At 48.6% G+C, this 20,439-nt stretch overlaps 1 long non-coding RNA gene across 1 annotated transcript in view; it reads right to left on the minus strand.

Annotated features, from left to right (window-relative positions):
* Positions 1–9,542: 9,542 nt before the first annotated feature.
* Positions 9,543–20,439, minus strand: part of LOC140901347 (uncharacterized) — a 64,163-nt gene continuing 53,266 nt past the window's right edge. The window contains exons 2-3 of the long non-coding RNA XR_012155825.1: positions 19,457–19,688; positions 9,543–10,464 (exon numbers count right to left, since the gene is read on the minus strand). This is a non-coding gene — a long non-coding RNA (uncharacterized LOC140901347). The remainder of the gene's footprint in view (positions 10,465–19,456; positions 19,689–20,439) is intronic.

Below are 20,439 nucleotides of genomic sequence, written 5' to 3' on the forward strand. Positions count from 1 at the left end.
GGCAAGTTGAGAAGTTTGGTGAGGGGGAAGCAGAGATTAATGGAATTTCCTTTGGGAAATGCAGCCTCTATCTCCCCCTTCACCATCTGGACTCGCAGAACATCCGAGGAGCACTGCGGCCCCCAGCCAGGCGATCTCCAGTGAATAAATGCAACTTCCTTTGCTCCACACAAACTGTGGCGCAGCTCCTGATAGCCTCGCTGACAAGGGGCCAGACTCCGCTCTCGCTAACACCAGTGTAAATCCAAAGCAGCCCCTTCGCTTACTCAAGGTGTCCGCCGGCATGGCTGAGATCAGGATCCAGCCCAACACCTGACACAACAGCGCATCACCCAGCCTCACCCGTCACACCACCCTCCTCCGCACCACAAGGGACAGCATGGAGAAAGGAGCAGCTCAATCCCACAGACGAAATATAAGAAGGAGGATGAGTATCCCGCTAATGCAAGGTTCTCGTGACATCACCAGCTATCGCTCGGCACAAGAGCAGGGCTCGGATCATGCCCCCTAAACCCTGAAGCGCACTCGCTTGGTTACACTCCATCCTATGGATCCAGCCACAGCTCTCCCTGTCTGATTAAGCATGTGGCAGCACTGGAGCCTATTTCTGCTCTGAAGCCCGACGTAGCCTTCCCTGGGTCCCACTGATTTGAGTGGAGTGATACCAGGGTAATGGAATGTGACATTTGCCCCCTGAATTCCTCCTCCTTGCTTTCAAAAGCGGGTGGGATTTAGGGCCAACTTCACTGCTCTGGAGTCTGAAGCTCTCCATTTATCATGCAGCAGGGACTGCCTGGGTGATAGGAGAGCAAGCGTCCCCAATACTGCCTGCCAATGGCCTCCACGCAGATCTGGAGGGATCAGCTCTAGTGGTTGGGAGGAGAGCTCAGTTCCCATAGTCTACTCTGTCCTTGGTGTCTCTCCTGAGGCAGGGCCATATGACTACCTAAGAGCTATAGGTTCAGTCTCCAGGGCTGCAGATCCAGCACCAAATACCAAAGTCACAAGCAATAAACTTTCCTCCTCTGCTCTCCTGGTTAATAAGCCGAGCAAACACGGCTCCTGCCTCTGGGACGTTCATCCCAATGGCCCCAAACGCTTTACCGAGACCGAGCAAGCTGCTACGGGTTTCGTTTACTGGCTGCAAGGTGGTGCTAATTAATAGGTTGTGTGCCATGTGCAGCTGAACACAATACTATAGCTGCCTTGAAAAGAGCTGCAGCTGGACTCAGTCTGTAATTAAGCTTCGTGTATGCTGCCAGGCAGACCTATGGCAGCAAACACCTGTAGACCCAACAGACTCGACAAGGGAAAGCGATTAGGGAGTGTGAAGTCCACAGGATGTGTGGGAAAGTTATTCCAAGAGAGGGGCTGTGTTTTGATCTCTCCCCCTTTGGCCCTGGATATTTAGGGGTAACCCTAACGGGAGTGAAGCTAGAGAAGCTGCAAGCCATGTTCCCCTTCCTTCCCTCGGGCACTCCTCACTCTACAAAATATACACCCCCTTCCCCTCTCTACTTACATGCAGTTGTGGTAGAGGTTCAAGGCACTCCAGGCTCCCAGCTGTGGTTCTTCTGCTCCCAAGGGCAGAGGAAGGAGGCAGGGGGAGCCCATCTCTGCATCAGTCTGTTATGTTTCGCAGCATGCAAACTGAGAAATCACATCCAACATGGAATACTCTTGCTGGCAGGCTGCAATGTAACACTGCTTTATTTCTTAGAATTCAGAGCACGCAAGAACCCCAACCCAGAGAGAAACAAAACAGGCTGCTCCCTAAAACAGAGAGGCACAACTCACCCTACCTGGCTTTAAGAGGATTCTTTTCAAAGCCGCTCCAATCATTGCACACCCCTGCCCTCCCTCCCCACAGAGTCCTTTGTTTCCCCACTTCACACTACCCCTCTGCAGTGCACTATATTAAGGAGGGATTTCTGCTTAAGAACCCTACATGAGATTTCTTCCAAGCCCCACCAAAGCTGTTCCTGAATGACTCAGATAGATGACTGCATGAACAAAAGACACTCTTTCTTTCCAAGGCATGAGCCAGCTGCCCCCAGCCCTACATGGTTCACCAGTAACCCAGTGCATGCAGTTGATCTCCTCACTTTTGATTCCAAAGACTCAAGCCTCTAGCTGGTGAGCTCAGGGAGTGGGTCTGCAAGGGCTGTGAACAAGAGCAGGCCCTCATCTTTCCAAGAGACAGTAATATAGCTTTTACATATGCACCTGCCAGCCCTCAAAGAAGCTCGATTATGGACTCAAGTATAAAGGAAGGAGGGAAAACCTAACAGCATGGAAATATCCCTGCTAGCTAGAAGGGAGAGGAGGGCAGTTTGGTGCAAAATGGACACCTTAGGGTTACAGGTGCTTGTTTCTCCCAGATTTAAAGGGCCAGCTAACAAAAGGCACATGATGGGAAAGGCTCAGCCGGTCCAGGGGAGTTGAGTTACCCACCAATGTGGGAAAGTTCTGGTCTAGTTCTGAACTCGGTTTGTGCCGTCAGTGAGTTAGGGGCCAGAAACAAGCACTGAGCTCTTATCCACCAGTGTGTTGGAGAGAGCTTAGGTCCTTTAGCTCCAAAACAACCAGCTGTCTTGTGTAGCCAGTTTTAAGGGCTCAGGGTAGGAAATCAATGGGAATTAGGCAGCTAAATATATTTGTGAATCTCACCCTCAGTCCTTACAACCAGGGCCAAATTTTGCAGAACAACTCAGCTCCCAGTTAGGTGCTGGAATAAGGGACAGCTCCCAGCAGCTTGCACCCAGCAGCTCCCATTGTGACACCAGTGGGCAGATTTTCAACAGAGCCCAGCACCCAACGCACACAGCTCTGGGCCTTGATGATGCCTCTTTTGAATATCTACCCTCCAGTGGCTGGTGAATGACATGGGGAGTTGCACTACGTAAGCCAGGAGAGGGCGACACAGACAGAGTGCTCATGTAGATCTAATTTTTCCCCAAAAGTTGTGAGACTTTGTATCCAGAGTTTTAATATGAAGTAAGCTCTGTGGGCCAGGGACCATCTTTTTGTTAGGTGTCTGTACAGCACCTAGCACAATGGGATCATGGTCCAAGATGGGGGTTCCTCGGTGCTACCGCAACATGAATAATAAGTAGTTTTAATTATACTCATTTCTGTTCTGCCTCCTTCCTTTCTCCCTCCCTTTTGCTTTCTCCCCCATCTTCCCTGTAAAGGAACCCTCCTTCTGCCTACAAAGGAATAAAAACGCCTTGTTTGCTGTTCTCTGAAGCCAGGGAGAAACAAAAGGATGGAACTGCCAGGTCCTTTTTCGACGGGTGACTGAAAATGCACTGTTCAAAGGAGGCCTTGCTTATCTCACCCTTTAGACTTTGGAGTGTAACATACGATTGGAATTCAACCCCCCATTACTACAAATATCTCTCTCTGTTTCCGAATGGGGGAATAGGTTCTTTTTTCGAAGGCATGTTCTGTGCTGGCAGAATTCACAACTGGCCACCTGGGGAGGATAATAATACTGTCTGATCCTGAACAGTGTAAATAGGAGCCTATAGGTAACAGAGAGAAAAGAGCAACAGGCTCGGGGGTGTTCTGTGTTAGAGGGTGCAGCTATTGTTGGTTGGGAATTTTTTGACATACTGTTTTTGTTGTTTTTTTTAACAAAAATAAATAAATGTCAGTTCACTGAAACAAAAACTATTCATGAAACACGGCTGGTTTCCACAAATCACAGGAGTGAGGGAGTATTAGGGCCTGATCCAAAGCACACTGACACCACTGGAAAGACTTCCTCTGGCTTTAGTGAGTTTTGGATCAGTCCCAAAGGTCCAAGCTACATTAGAAAGCTTACTGCTTAAAGTGGCAAACGGTGGATGCAGTGACACTGGTATAAAAATGCTTATCCTGGTATACCCTATTCCATTTTGGGAAGTGAAATTAATTGTAAGAGTATAGGGCACCTGAATACCAATATAAAGATGTCCACGCTAGGGCTTTTACTGGTATATCAGTAAAAAAATCATGTCCCTAACCAACATGGTTATAATACTGGGATAATATTTCTAGCGTAGACCAGGCCTTCATGAATGAGCCCACAGTAGAAGCAGGACTCCAGGTAATTTTTCAAGGGCAGCAAATCATTTTAAGGGTTATCTAGGCAGAATTGTTTTAATAGGAAGGAGGGGATATAGATTTCCAAAGCCCTCACCCTGTTTTCATCACCCACCCACAGCCTCGGACCAGCTGCACAGGTTGGTGGTGGCTAATGCTAAGTTCCTTGCATGTTGCCTCCATAAGCTTCAAGAACAAATGGAGGTCAGTGGTATGATCTCCATGTTACAGATGGGGAAACTGAGGCACTGAACAGGGAAGTGATTTGGTCACAGTCACGTAGCAGGTCAGTGGCAGAGTGAGGAATGACTCCCAGTGCCCTACCCCCCTAGATGATGCCACTTCTTTCAAAGCCCTCCATTTCCAATAGCCATGAGTTCTGGGCAGCAATCACACTCTCTACCTTGGTAACAAAGTGATGATGACTCAGCTGTTCAATCTGTCTCCTTTTCTTCCTCCCCTGACTGGGCCTGTCTCTCACCTTCCTCCCCCACATAGCAGCCCCCGCCCTGCCAGACATTCCCTTCCACCCTTCCCCTTCCAAACTCCCACTCCATGATCCACCCCTGTGTCTCTGTTACACCAGGCAGCTGCCTGGCACTTGCGCATCAGCCCGTCAGCTGCTGACATGCGAAGCAGCTGGCAGCATGAAGTGTTTGCAGGGTGGAGGAGGATAGACAGCCCACAGTAAATCCATCCGGAATTTGCAAAGCAGGCAGAGGTCACTGTTAGCTCAACTACTGCCCCTGGCTGCATGGAGCTTGATCTAAATGCAACTGGCTGAGCCAGAGTGATTTACACGGCTCTGGGGAAGGAATTCCCCCTCCTGGCATATTTTTTCCTCCTTGGAATGTCAGTCCAACACAAGCGCAGTCCCACTCTTAGATTTATGCCCCATGAAGGGGCCGTATTCTCCCCACAACACACACGCAGCACGTGTAGGTCTGTTCGGGATCGTTCCCCGTTGCAGGGCCCCGCTCTGTGCCCACTCATAGCTGCAAGGCCATCTGATGCTCTCTGTAGTTATGCACCAGGAAGCATCTAGATGTGCCCATGTTTCACCAAGGTAAGGAGGGAGCTGCTGTCTTGGGAGGAGCTGGCACAGATGAGAAGGAAGGGGGCAGGGTGGATGTTGCTACCAGCTGCCATTACCAGAGATCGAGGCCAATGGCTTTACAGAGCTGGACATTTATTTCCCCATTAATCAACAGCTGCAAAAATTCATGGCCTATAACCAAGTGCCGGGCCCTGGAAATGGAGTGTTTAAGGATCTGGGCTCCAATACTCATTAAACTAAACTGCCTGCTTCCCTCCTTCCTGCAGCAGGAGCAGAGAGCTCTGCAGCAATGAGCAAGACGACAGCAGGAGCGGAGTCTGTCCAGAACCCAAAGGCGCTTACCCACCTTCTGCCCATTATTGAGGAGACATACCAGGGAAGAGCAAACATCACCAGGCTCAGAGAGTCTCTGAGCCGTGTTCTCACATCACTTCCTCCAGCGGGAATCTGGAGTAACCCCAGGGACTGCAATGGCACCTCTCTCCTTGACGGCCAGGTGTGCACGAGAGAGCTCATTTAACATGGCAAGGCAGGCCCCTTGTGCACTTTCTCGCTGAGGATCTCAGTGCACTGTACAAACATTGATTCACCCCAATCCCTCTCCTGGGAGGTAGGTCAGTAGGACCATCTCTATTTGAAAAGGTAGGGAAATGGAGGCACAGAGAGGTTAATTGAGTTGTCCAAGGTCAACTAGTGAGGCAGTAGCAGAGTTGAGAAGAGCTTCATAGGGTGAAATCCTGGAATCCATTAGCATCAACAGCAAAACTTCTAGTGGCTTCAGTGGGAACAAGATTTCACTCAGACTTGAAGGCCACAAGGGACCATTCAGACCATCTAGTCTGACCTTCCTGCACAACACAGAACAGAGAATGTTGCCCTGTAATTCCTGCCTCTAGCCTGATACTGTAGCTCAGCCACAGGGTATATTTCTTAGAAAGAGACGTCGGAGCTTGATCTGAACACTCCAAGTGATGGAGAATGAGTCTGGTCCTGGGTAAGTTGTTCCAATGGTTAAATTAGTCTCCTTGTTACAAATTTGCACCTTATTTCCCAGCAAAATGTGTTGAGTTTCAGCTTTCAGTCACTGGCTCTCATTTTGCTTTTGCTGGCTAAACCAAAAAGCCCCCTACTCTCAGAAATCCTCTCTCCGTGAAGGCACCTCAGACAGGGCTCTAAAAGGTACTGTACTTAGGTGCCTATCTACCTTTAAGGATCTCGGCCTTATGGACCATGATCTAGTCACCTCCTTAATCTTCTTTTTGATAAATTGAATAGCTGGAGCTTCTTTAGTCTCTCTCTGGAAGGCAGTCCTGACTCCCAGTCTTCTGCCAAAACAGTCTGTCCTTCCTGGTGCCAGATACCTTCCGGCAGCCTCTCCAAACCCCTGAGGGCTGAAAAGTCCAGTTGGAAATCTTGGATAAATGAGGCACAGGCAGGGGAGAGAAGCAATGTGCTGAGGTGAGGTTTGACGATGGAGAACTGAGGAGGAGGACGAGAGAGAGGGAGGCCACCAGGAGCTGCAATGAAGAAGGCTCTCCCAGCAGGGAAGACCAGATAGGAGGTCAGTGCTAAAAGAGCAGAGGGAATGGGGGTGGGTGGGGGTGCTGAGCAAAGGTTGGTGCATTTTCAAAGACAGGGACAAATTATTTACTCAGTTATGCCAGTCTTAATCAGACATAATTCCAGGGAAGTCAATAGAGTTTCTCTGCATGGTATAAATCCAGAGCAACTCATCTGGAGTTACTCGAGATTCTAGTGTCACTTAAGGGAATTTTGGACTGAATCTTGATATGTGAATATGGGGAGAACTGGTGAAAAGATATGAGGATGGGGTGACGGAGCCAGGATGCAACAACACCCACTTCCGCCTCCTGTTTGGGTCATTAGCAGGGTTTGAACCCAGGACTTTCATCCCCATAGCACAGACTTGCTGCCCCTTGAACTAAAGGAGTAATTCCATTATATGATAGCAGTAGTAAACTATTATCCTCTATGTGAACCAGCCATTACAGGGTGGGAGCATAACATTTTCAAATGTATTACAGCCATACCGACTGATCCCCTTCAGTATCATTGCGCAGGCCTCTACCACTTGAGCTAAAGGAGTGACTCCATTAGCTAGTAACAACAGTAGACTGTTATGTTCTATGTGGACCAGCCACTAAAGACGGACTATCATGCTGTCTGGAGTCGCTCATGACCATGAGTGCCCACCTTAGGGCAGACGGTCAGAAAACAGGGCAGATATCCCAAACTAGTGGTGTGTTCTATAACTAGATTTCACCAAGCTGGTAACAAATGTGAGCGCCTGGATCACTATACCAGTCTTACCATGAAGTCACAGACAGTTCCCTTAGACTCTCCAGTCTATCCTGCCACCCAGACAAACTGGACTTTGTGATAAAAGGTCACTTATACCAAACATGACCAATTTAAGTTGCTTCCAATCCCAAGAGGCCAGTCACTTACCCCAGATCATTTGGTAGCCTGCCCTATATTTTACACCAAAGACAACACTGGTAGCCAATTCTATAGTAAACTACCTAAAGGTTAATTAGTTAAGAAAAGGAAATGAGAGTTATTGAGAGGTTAAAGCATGTAACATATATACAGCTGAGGCACAATCTAGAAGTCCAAATAGTAGCAGAAATGTAGTAATCTATCAGTTTCCCAAAAGTCTCTCCAGGCTACCCAGAATAACTCTGGGGATCTCAGTCTTCTCATTCAGTTATTCCACCCTGTAAGAATCCAAACAGTCCAGAGATGAAGGATAATTCCCTTAATCCATACTTATAGCCTCTTCTCACAGAGAACAAGCTGACAGGGTCACTACCCACGTGGGCTTTGCCTTTGAAGACAGAGAGCAAGGAATGCATTTTGAGTCTTTGACCTCCGATCATCACACACAACGACCACTTGCTTTGAAATTAGCACTTGTCTGTTAAAGTTCTTTATTTGCATGATACAAGGCTTCTTCCTCGTTTGATGGGTTATTTGGTTACAGGGGTATCCATAATGTAAATGCTTGTTCTGAATTATAGCTGGATACAGATAAGTGAAAACAATGCAAGTAACATCTCATTAGCTTTCATGAAGTTTAAACATCAACTATACTCTCATATATTTCATCATCATTTTGATCTCTACTAATACACAGGTGAATTGGCCTGGAGCTTTGGCGTGCATTGGCATCTGGTCTGCCAGGGACATCGCAAACATTACAAGGCTGTGGCAACTGCAGTAACTGGTGACCTAATTACATCACAAAATTTAGCCATGGAGCGTAGGGAAGGTGAGGATGAATGACACCCAGGCAATCTATTCCCCAGCTCAGAAAATAAAAGCTCATATAGTCCTCATTGATCCAATTTTTTTTTGTGCCAGAGAACATTTAATGGAAGGGTTTTTCTGGTTATAAACAGTGTTGGAGGTGCAAAGTCATAATTTTCTTGCATTTGTTGGCAAGGCTTCACTCCTCTCATTTTTCAAAGGCAGGGGCTTTTTTAAGATGCGCTGTATCGATCCAATACTTATTTATATATGAACAATGGGAGAAGATGGTTAGTTCAGTTATTAAATTTAGAGAGCTGACAAAAGCAATCAGAAGATGTAGTGTTTAATAGGAGATTAAAAAGCAGGCTGCAGGAGCACAGATTTCTGACCCAGCGTCTTGGAGACGTAATTTAATATACATAACACACACACACACACACACACATATATATATTACTGCTTAGATAGCAGCATAAAATGATAAAATTGCCTGTGTTTGCTGAAGGGTTTTATCATTAATTGATTTTCCTGCAGACTTCTCGTCTCTCTCTCAGTGTTAATTTTGGAGCTTTTTGTCTTGGTGGCGAGTTGGGGGAGGCATCTCACATATCTGGAGACTTGTAGGTTTCTCAACACAAGTGGAATGAGTTTGGAGGTCTCAGTCTAGTCCTCTAGGGGTGATTTGGTCCACAGCATAAAGCCTCCAATGACTACACAATTCTGCTCTGCAGAAGGGGTGCACCAGGTCATGTTGAAAGCACAGAGGCAGAACTGCTTTAAGTCCCTGACCGGAATGGCAGGGAATAAAGCAGATCAGGATTGGGGTGTATCAGCAGAACTGTTTTAGGGCTGAATGAGCAGGAGGTCAGGAGTGAGGGGTACTAGCAGAGCTGAATAGGGTCTCAGGACTGGAATAGCTGTTCCAGCCCCCATTCTAAGAGCCAGGATGGCCTTGTGATTAAGGCACTGGAGTGGGGCTTACGAGATCTGGGTTGAAGTTCTGATGGTTCCACAGATATCCTGTGTGACCTTGGGCAAGTCACTGAGGCCAGATTTTTAAAGGTACGTAGGAAACTAGTGGGGTTTTCATAAGTCCATTGAAATCAATGGGAATTAGGTTGACAATCCCACTCGGCTCCTGTCACAGGGTGACACTGACCCTTTAGTCCAAGTCCCTGTCATTTTGCCATGTGGATGTACATAAAGCCACAGACACAAGTCAGAAGGTCTACATAGTGCAGTATGGATGTGTTAGCACAGCTGTGATACCCGGGACCGGAAATTGAAAACCCAGGTTTACAATGCAGTGTGGATGCTCAAGCCCGGGCTTGGGAACACCACATCCACAAGCCCAGGTCCCACAGACCGAGCCTTAGTGTGCGGAGTAGCCTCACCCTAAGTGTTATTTCTCCACAGCAATTAAACACCTGCAGCTGGCTCATGTCAGCTGACTCAGGCTTGTGGGGCTTGGGCTGTGGGACTGGATGTTTGGGTCCGGGCTTTGGGACCCCGTGAGTGGGGACGGTCCCATGCTAGCGGTGTGCGTAGTGTGTGTACTCTACACACCGCCGAAAGGAGGCTGCAGTGTGGACATACCGCTCAAGTCTAAAACTTCTGGGCAGAATCCAGAAGAGGCCTGAAAATGAACCACTGCTCTAGAGCCAAGACCAAGTATAGAGGTCTTATGAGTCTGCTACTGCCTCCGAGCTACCCCCACGGTCCTTTTGCTCAGCTTGATGATGCTTGTGCTTTAGAACCAGAAGTTCAGTCCCTACAGAGAACCCCTTCCAGGCACATTCCTGGAGACTCGTACCCTCACATTCACTTTCATCCCAGTTGCTGTTTGCTAAACCTTCCACTGTTAGAAGGGAACAATTTATAATTGGCCTTTTTTTTTTTTTTTTTTTTAGTAAGCCTTGAAATAGTTCCTCACTCACGTCAGGTCACTCCAGCTCTCCCCACCTAGAGATTACTCCGCTGAGCCTTTCAGCCACCTCCTAAGTCTTTTCATTTCTTCTTGTTTCAATATGTTGGCCAGCGTCCAGCTGTAACAATGAGGAATGACATTGAGATTAGAGTTTAATAAGCATCAAGAACAGAACCCCCATTTGGATCAAACCAATTTAGGGGTCACGGTAAAACAGTCAAAACAATTCCAGTGATGGTGGACCCCTGGCCCTCTCCCCTGGCTGATGCCCCCCCTGGTTCTTCCCCCGCAGTTCCTAGCAGCCATATTTTACTATGTATTAGTCTCTCTCACCACAGAATACACTGAGCCAACATTAGAGCAACTTAACAGAAGCAGGAGACACCATTGGGAATGGTGTCTGGGCCGCTCATTGTCATTCTAGGCCTTGCTCTCCCAGCAGGGGCACTGGCCGTGAGGGGAGCACTCAGCAGCACTGGTCCCAGTCTCTCCCAGCAGGCGATGCCATGAGGAATGGTGTAGGAGCACTGGTTGTGAGAGCTCCTGGCTGTTCCAGTCCCAGCCTCTCCCAGCAGGAGGTGCTGTCGGGCATGGTTTAGGGGCATTGTAGTTTTTGGAGACTTTGCTCTGTGGCTCAGAGTGTCCTTCCTCCCCTGCCAGCCCCCTCGTTGCTTGTGTGCATGAATGACCTGCACATGCATGGACTCACCTGGAGAGTCTTAGGCTGACTGCAGCCACATCTGTTTCCCGGTGCCCCTCCATGCAGGGAAGGTAAACTGCTGGGAGTATGAATGGGTCAGCCTGCCCCCGTGTAATCATTTCCCATCCCTGCTCCATCACTCATCCTAAGCCATCGACCCTGAAGTATTATGGCCATGCTTCCTGAGCTGGCAGGGCAGGAAGGGTGAAGGCTGGGAGTGAGGAAGTGCCTCACTTCCAGAGGAGATTAAAGCGCTGGGGTGGCCAGGGGGACACTATCCGGCCCTCAGGGGGATGTGAATTATGGGAGGACCCAAAGGAACTCTGTGTAATCTGGGGAGGGATGATCAAATGGTGGCAGCTGCAGCCTTGTGCAGAGGTGATGGATGGCCTCTCCACGGGGAGCCAGACTTCCAATTTGCTGCCCATTTGCAGTGCACTTTACCCACAATTCAACCTGTCAGAGCCACAAATCCCTTGGAAGGTTTGCAACAGCCAACACCACACACACACGCAAGCACACAGAGGCACCCCCCACCAGAGACACTGCACACACACGCACAATCTCCAGAGACACCAAACACACAAACGCCCCCCCCGAGAAACCACACACACACGCACCAAAACACCCTCCCAAGACACCGGTTCCCAGCGTACACAGCACTGCTTCTTAGTCTCTCTCTCTCTCTCTCTCTCTCACACACACACACACGACAGCACTGATTCACACACATGCACTCCTCCCCGCCAAAGACACCATGGATACATGCCCGGCATGACCCAGCACTGATCCACCAGACACGGACACAGACCGTGACAACACGCTGAAAGCCAGGCACACAGATGACACATGCAGAGGCAGAGAAGCCCACAGGTGCACACCCATGCACACACAGATCCCGTAACACACAACAGGTACAGAGATGACACCCTGAGACACAGACATCCCTCCACCAGACACAAACCCATCGCCAACACAGATACATATACAGATGCAAGATGGCATGCCAGGACACTGCCTGAACAGACACACGCAGCCTAAAATAAAAGTTACAACGATAGAAGAGCGTGTGGATTGCCATAACAGTGTGTGCAGGGAGAGAAGTGGTGGGTGGGAGGTGAGGGGAAGACAAGGTGTGAGTCTTCGGAAACCACAATCCCTTATCCAAGAGGTAGCCACTTTTCCGGCAGGGAGAGCAGGGACTGGGAGGGGAGGCCTGCGGGATATGTGGAGTCATTTGGCACAAAGTGTTCTGAAGAGGAGAAGGGGAGGGAGGGGAAAACATGTTTAACAGCAAGCATAACCAAAGGAGGAAGTGACTGTCTCTGGGTGTAATTTAGTGCTCGACCCTGCAGTTCGTTGGCAGGCAAAACTCCCATTGAAGTCAGCAGGAGTTTTGCTTAACTAGAGACTATGGTTCCCAGCCCTTAGTCATTAGCTACTGTCTTTTATTCACGGTCCTTCAAGTGGAATAGGTCTCTTGCAATTAACAAGTAACAAGAGTGAGTGGGCAGGGATGGACCCACCCGGGGACTCGGTCCAACTTTCTTGTTGGATTCAACAGGAAAGGGCGCTGGGCTTCTCCAATTCACTCTGCCACAAGGAGACTGGGGAGATGGGGAAGCAGTTGCGGGAGACGAGGCCTAAAGAGAATTTCCACATGGAACACTTTCTGGAGGCTGAACAGCCAAATTGTGCCCTTTGTGGCTTCCACAGCACTCAGAGATGAGCTTGAAGCAACCAGCTCCATTCTACAGAGGTAAGTCAGTGCATGAATTACAATCATGGAAATGTAGGACTGGGAGGGACCTTGATAGGCCATCTAGTCCAGTCCCCTGCACTGAGGCAGGACTAAGTATTATCTAGTCCATCCCTGGCAGGTATTTGACTAACCTGTTCTTAAAACCCTCCAATGACAGGGATTCCACAACCTCCCTTGGTAACCCCAGTTCCAGAGCTAACCATGGGTGCTGCCGCATCCCCTGGCTTGAAGTGGTCTCCATCGTATACAGGGTTTACACTTTGATTTAATGGCTCTCAGCCCCCCCACTATACAAATTATTCCAGCGCCCCTGATCTTAATTGTCCTTATAGTAGAAAGTTTTTCTTTATACCTAACATGAATCTCCCTTGCTACAAAACTAAGCTGATTACATATACTTGTTGTACCCTTATGGAGCAGCGCAGCTCTGCAGGGGGCAAAGGACAGGACATAGGAGACAGTTCCTAGAGGTCTGAGGGTTTTCTACAGTGCCCAGCCTTCCCATATACCAGTGTAATCCCATTTACTTCAGTGGCATTGCACTTGATTTGCATCTGCAGCTCAGAGTTGGGACGCTGAGGATCGATGTGGGGAGAGCATGCCCATGCCACACCAGCAAGACGGAGCAGCTGAATGCCTCCTCCCTCCTTCTTGTGAAACTTGTCTCTTCTCTCCTGTCTCATTCCTCTTGCCCCATGGCTAATGATGATGTAGAGCTGGCTATATTGGTGCCCCATGATGTACAGCATCTGTCCCTTATTTGATGATGGATTCATGTGGGCTGGGACATTTTTTCCCTCCGATTGCCCACGACGTTGCAGTATTTATCTTGTTTGAAGGCAGAAGTGGCATCCCCGGGATGCCAAAAGGTTAGCAATGTTGTGTCTACGGCACAGTCCTATTCTTCTCTTTCTGCCTCATAAATGGCCCCTTTGGGAGAACCCATCTGGCAGCACCTTGAAGCAGTGGGAAGAGGATAATGAATCCCCCGCCCCCAGGCTGGTAGTTTGTATATCAACAACAGGCAGCTGCAGGGCATCAAATGTTTATAACTGACCTCAGACAACCTCTTTCCCCATCATGCTGAATGGGAAAGAAGCCTCCTACCCATCAAGGCTGGCTTCACCCCTGCTTTGATGTGCTACAAGGCCTGTCATATGGTAACCAGATACTCAGGAGAGTGCCAGCAGGTGGAATTCACCCTCGGGGAGCAGCTGGCCTGTCCGTCATTCAGACAATTCAGTAGAAGGAGATTCCCTTGGGGTAAGAGCTATATTCAGTTCAGTGCTGATAAAAGATTTATAGCCCTGGATATCAAGGGTCTAAACCGCCTCTCACTTGCACCAGGAGTCAACTCCAATGACACCAATGGAATATTGAGGGGGAAATCAGGCTATAAAGTTCTATGTGTAGAATGAGTGCAGGGTTAGCTGCAGCAGGGCAGCTAGGAACGAGAGGGGAATTCAGTCGTCTGAAGCATGGGTCCAGACTAGGGCTGGCTGGAAAGCAAGAATTCTGTTTCCTGAAAAGTTTGGCTGCGTCGATACCAGCATTAAGACATAAGCAGGACCTTTCCAAATTTTTCACGAAAAGCCAGAGAGAGAGACCGTGACACTACCCCAGAGTAGCTAATAACCCAGTGGTTATGGCTCTCATTGAGGGGGGTGGGAAACCCAGGCCTGATTCAGAGCAGGGCCATGAACCTGGCACACCCCAGGTGAGTCCTCTACCCACGGGGCTAGAGAGTCTCTTCCTCAATCTCAGTTTCTCCTGTTGGAGCCATTCCACTTTGTATAAATAATTAAATAGTAATTGGTCCCAAAAGGGAATGAGGCTGACTCGACAGCCACACAGTTAGGGCGCTCATCTGGGATGTGGGGGGCTGGCCTACTGGTTATGCAGGGGTGGGTCTCCCATCCTGGACCCAAGAAACCTTCCTGATCAAAAATGTTTTGTTGAGAAATCCCCGATCAGCTCTGGTCCAGACAGAACTTCACCAGAGTCTGGGGGAAGGATGAGAGAGGGAAAAGAGGGGGTGTTTGGACCCATGTCCAGCTCACGTCCGGCAGCCTGCATGCTTTGAAGAGCTCAGACACACACGCGCTCCGGATCCAAATAAAATTTGATCAGGAAAGATTGTGAAATGATGTCTCCAAGGTGCATACGAATCAAAGTGAAAAGCAATGAAGATTGCTAGACATGGGATACGCACACACATGCTGGTGGACAAATGTGGACTCCTCAGATACAGCACGCCCACAGCAACAATGCTGCTGGTGAGGACGCATTAGTCATTGCATCACACAGTGCACTGAGCAGCTACACAAGCACCACAAGGTGGCAGGTCAACCCAAGCAGTACTCTGCCTTCGGATGGGGTTCCCAGGGAAGCAGCACCACACTGCACCCCAGCCCGGGAGAGTGAGCTCTTGCATCAGTTCAGAACAGCAAACTTCCTCCTATTGCTTTTCTGGAGTGTAGAGCAGATTGGAATTGAGCAAGCATTTCTGCTGCTCTCCCCAGCCTGCCAATAGCCTTTACTGTGGATCAGCAGCAATGGTGGGGTGAGTGATGGGGTATGCATCCAAAAACAGGGCCCTAAATAGATTAGTGTGGACCCGAGAGACCAATTATGGTACCTGGCTACACCCAGAGGGAGAGCCAGGCTTTACAGGCTGGTTATTATAAAGAGAGAACGTTTGTAGCAGAAAAGCGTTGCTGGAAAGTAGTCTGCGGTCATCCTCTGGGAGGTCGTGAGGAGGAAACCCAGGGGGAGAATAAGCCCAGGATCCAAGCCCTGAAAGAAGGGTCAACGCAAAGAAATCGTGGGGAAGAAAGGCTGGGTAGGAAGAAGCCGAGGGAAGCAGCAGCAAGGAGTGGGACTGTGCAGACTTGGGTTGCTGGTTATAGGAACCTAGTGTAGAGGGAGGACTGGGTTCCCTATTCCAGCCCCTGGGAAGGTGGCATAAAGCCAAGAAGATGCACGGACCATGGGGACCTGAGCTGGGGCTGAAGACCTTTTCTACGGGCACCTGACTCTTATCTGTGGCACTTTATCTGGCCAGAGGGGCAAGTCACAAAGAGTAAGCACCCCTAGTCGGGGGGGGGGGGAGGGGAGAGGGGGAGGAGAGAGAGAGGGCTCACAGCATGAGTAACTGAAGGAAGGGATCAGAGTAACAGCCGTGTTAGTCTGTATTCGCAAAAAGAAAAGGAGTACTTGTGGCACCTTAGAGACTAACCAATTTATTAGAGCATAAGCTTTCGTGAGCTACAGCTCACTTCCTCAGATGCATATCGTGGAAACTGCAGCAGGCTTTATATATACACAGAGAATATGAAACAATACCTATTCCCACCCCACTGTCCTGCTGGTAATAGCTTATCTAAAGTGATTTCCAGCACAAATCCAGGTTTTCTCACCCTCCACCCCCCCACACAAATTCACTCTCCTGCTGGTGATAGCCCATCCAAAGTGACAACTCTTTACACAATGTGCATGACAATCAAGCTGGGCTATTTCCTGCATAAATCCAGGTTCTCACATCCCCCCCACCCCCATACACACACAAACTCACTCTCCTGCTGGTAAAAGCTCATCCAAACTGACCACTCTTCAAGTTAAAATCCAAGTTAAACCAGAACATCTGGGGGGGGGGGGGGGTAGGAAAAAACAAGAGGAAACAGGCTACCTTGCATAATGACTTAGCCACTCCAAGTCTCTATTTAAGCCTAAATTAATAGTATCCAATTTGCAAATGAATTCCAATTCAGCAGTTTCTCGCTGGAGTCTGGATTTGAAGTTTTTTTGTTTTAAGACAGCGACCTTCATGTCTGTGATCGCGTGACCAGAGAGATTGAAGTGTTCTCCGACTGGTTTATGAATGTTATAATTCTTGACATCTGATTTGTGTCCATTTATTCTTTTACGTAGAGACTGTCCAGTTTGACCAATGTACATGGCAGAGGGGCATTGCTGGCACATGATGGCATATATCACATTGGTGGATATGCAGGTGAACGAGCCTCTGATAGTGTGGCTGATGTTATTAGGCCCTGTGATGGTGTCCCCTGAATAGATATGTGGGCACAGTTGGCAACGGGCTTTGTTGCAAGGATAAGTTCCTGGGTTAGTGGTTCTGTTGTGTGGTATGTGGTTGTTGGTGAGTATTTGCTTCAGGTTGCGGGGCTGTCTGTAGGCAAGGACTGGCCTGTCTCCCAAGATTTGTGAGAGTGTTGGGTCATCCTTTAGGATAGGTTGTAGATCCTTAATAATGCGTTGGAGGGGTTTTAGTTGGGGGCTGAAGGTGACGGCTAGTGCCGTTCTGTTATTTTCTTTGTTAGGCCTGTCCTGTAGTAGGTAACTTCTGGGAACTCTTCTGGCTCTATCAATCTGTTTCTTTACTTCTGCAGGTGGGTATTGTAGTTGTAAGAAAGCTTGACAGAGATCTTGTAGGTGTTTGTCTCTGTCTGAGGGGTTGGAGCAAATGCTGTTGTATCGCAGAGCTTGGCTGTAGACGATGGATCGTGTGGTGTGGTCAGGGTGAAAGCTGGAGGCATGCAGGTAGGAATAGCGGTCAGTAGGTTTCCGGTATAGGGTGGTGTTTATGTGACCATTGTTTATTAGCACTGTAGTGTCCAGGAAGTGGATCTCTTGTGTGGACTGGACCAGGCTGAGGTTGGTGGTGGGATGGAAATTGTTGAAATCATGGTGGAATTCCTCAAGGGCTTCTTTTCCATGGGTCCAGATGATGAAGATGTCATCAATATAGCGCAAGTAGAGTAGGGGCTTTAGGGGACGAGAGCTGAGGAAGCGTTGTTCTAAATCAGCCATAAAAATGTTGGCATACTGTGGGGCCATGCGGGCACCCATAGCAGTGCCGCTGATCTGAAGATATACATTGTCCCCAAATGTGAAGTAGTTATGGGTAAGGACAAAGTCACAAAGTTCAGCCACCAGGTTAGCCGTGACATTACATCAGCCACACTATCAGAGGCTCGTTCACCTGCACATCCACCAATGTGATATATGCCATCATGTGCCAGCAATGCCCCTCTGCCATGTACATTGGTCAAACTGGACAGTCTCTACGTAAAAGAATAAATGGACACAAATCAGATGTCAAGAATTATAACATTCATAAACCAGTCGGAGAACACTTCAATCTCTCTGGTCACGCGATCACAGACATGAAGGTCGCTATCTTAAAACAAAAAAACTTCAAATCCAGACTCCAGCGAGAAACTGCTGAATTGGAATTCATTTGCAAATTGGATACTATTAATTTAGGCTTAAATAGAGACTTGGAGTGGCTAAGTCATTATGCAAGGTAGCCTGTTTCCTCTTGTTTTTTCCTACCCCCCCCCCCCAGATGTTCTGGTTTAACTTGGATTTTAACTTGAAGAGTGGTCAGTTTGGATGAGCTTTTACCAGCAGGAGAGTGAGTTTGTGTGTGTATGGGGGTGGGGGGGATGTGAGAACCTGGATTTATGCAGGAAATAGCCCAGCTTGATTGTCATGCACATTGTGTAAAGAGTTGTCACTTTGGATGGGCTATCACCAGCAGGAGAGTGAATTTGTGTGGGGGGGTGGAGGGTGAGAAAACCTGGATTTGTGCTGGAAATCACTTTAGATAAGCTATTACCAGCAGGACAGTGGGGTGGGAGTAGGTATTGTTTCATATTCTCTGTGTATATATAAAGCCTGCTGCAGTTTCCACGATATGCATCTGAGGAAGTGAGCTGTAGCTCACGAAAGCTTATGCTCTAATAAATTGGTTAGTCTCTAAGGTGCCACAAGTCCTCCTTTTCTTTTTGAAGGAAGGGAATACCAGTTGGGGCAAAAGCTAATTCACAGACCCGTCCACAAGGTGGCGCTCCTGCACTGAGTGAAACCTTTTACAAGGTGCAAAGCAAGCTTCTAATTCAGGGCAAGATTGTGACTTTCCCCAGTGTGTCCCCTAACTACCCTGAGTGGGGCACAGCATGTAGGCATGGGAGGACAGCCTCTGCCTGCAGATGCGTAGGCAAGGATGGGTGGAGCCTTGCCTCTGCTCCCAACATACCAGCCAGAAGGAGCAAGGGCATGTGACGGGGAACCAGGAAGGGAATTATGACTCTCAGTCCCTGATTGCTCCTGGGGGTGCAGTTAAATGCTGCCCCGTGTTATGGGCTGAGAGTACAGTGTCTGTCTAGCCTGAGGTTAGTTAGGGAACGTGGTGCCCATGGCAGGTCTTTTGCAAAGGCCTTACCAAGGAGAGCAAACTCCCTGCTCAGGTCTGCAGCTGCCCAGGCCCCTTGTAGCTGGAAATGTTTGGGGTGAATGTAGCTGCCAATGGATGTTCCCAAAGATCCCTAAAGAATGGCTGAGCAGTCGGCAGCAGGGGAAGAGCTGGCACGGCCAGGCGAGCCACAGGGGCTGGCAGGAGACACCTCCAGACTGGGTTAGGAGGGGCTGGTCATTGTGGGGCCCAGAAGGGACTCTTAGTCTTTTATTAAAGCCTAGTTTTCTTTGTTGCCAATACAACTAGACAGGCCAGATCTGAACTCTGGGGAAATTTGGCTCTGAACTTGATGGCATGTACATATGTCTGGGAGGGGACACCAGGTGCATCTCTAGCATGACACATGTTTAACTGCTAACAGCAAATACCTGCATGCATGCCATTTTGCAGGGTTGAGGGGATCTCCTCCAGAGATGCTCCCAGCCCTCCCCCAATGCATCCATCTGTGCTCCTTATGTCACGTCAACTCCAACAGAGAGCTTCAGAAGGCAGTGCCTTACTTCTATTTACACATGTCACCCTGGACGGATGATTCAAGCAGCATTCAGCTCCCAGGAGGAAAGCATCAGCAAAAAAAGCCTCTTTCATGTAGGTGGATAACTGAAAATAAAAAGATAGAATTATTAGCACTTAATACTTTTCTTGACTCCCTGGTGTTTTCTCCCAAAATCTCCAAGTTCTTTAGCTAAACTAGTCAAGCCAGTGGGAGTCCATTTTTTCCTTCTTGCTAAGAGAAGGAGGAAGGCCTTCTCCCAGCAAGTAAAGGCACTGGAGGGATTTGGGAAACCGGGGTTCAATTCAGACTCTATGGGACCTGTGGCATATCGCTTAGTCTCTCCGCACCTCATATCCTCCCTGTAAAATGGGGATCCTTCTTCCGTTGTCTATTCAGACTACAAGCTCTTCATATCAGGGACTATCTCTCACTCCATTTCTATACAGCACTATGGGGCCACAATCTTAGTTGGGGCCTCTAGGTGACTGTAAAACACAAATCTTATGAACCCCTCAGTTGGGGCCTGATTCTTGTGATTCATTCACGGTGTGCAAGCAGAGAAGTTACATACAAACATAAAATACCACTCTTGGAAAGTTGCAATGTAACCCTTACGTTACTTCTTAGAATCCAGAACCTTAACACACAAGAACCAAAACCAGAGAGAGACAAAGCAGGCTGCTTTCTAAGGCAGAGAGACACAGCTCAGTCCACCTTGCTCTCGGCTGGCTCCTGGCAGGCTGACTGCTGAAATCACATGCTTTCCTACAGTCGCTAGCCTGAAAGCAGGCCCAGGAAACCCCTTATGCTTCAAGTGAATGTTTGTAATTTTATCTGAGTCTTCAATACATAGCC

The sequence above is a fragment of the Lepidochelys kempii genome, chromosome 21 (genome assembly GCF_965140285.1).
Source record: "Lepidochelys kempii isolate rLepKem1 chromosome 21, rLepKem1.hap1, whole genome shotgun sequence".
Lineage (NCBI taxonomy): Eukaryota > Metazoa > Chordata > Testudines > Cheloniidae > Lepidochelys > Lepidochelys kempii.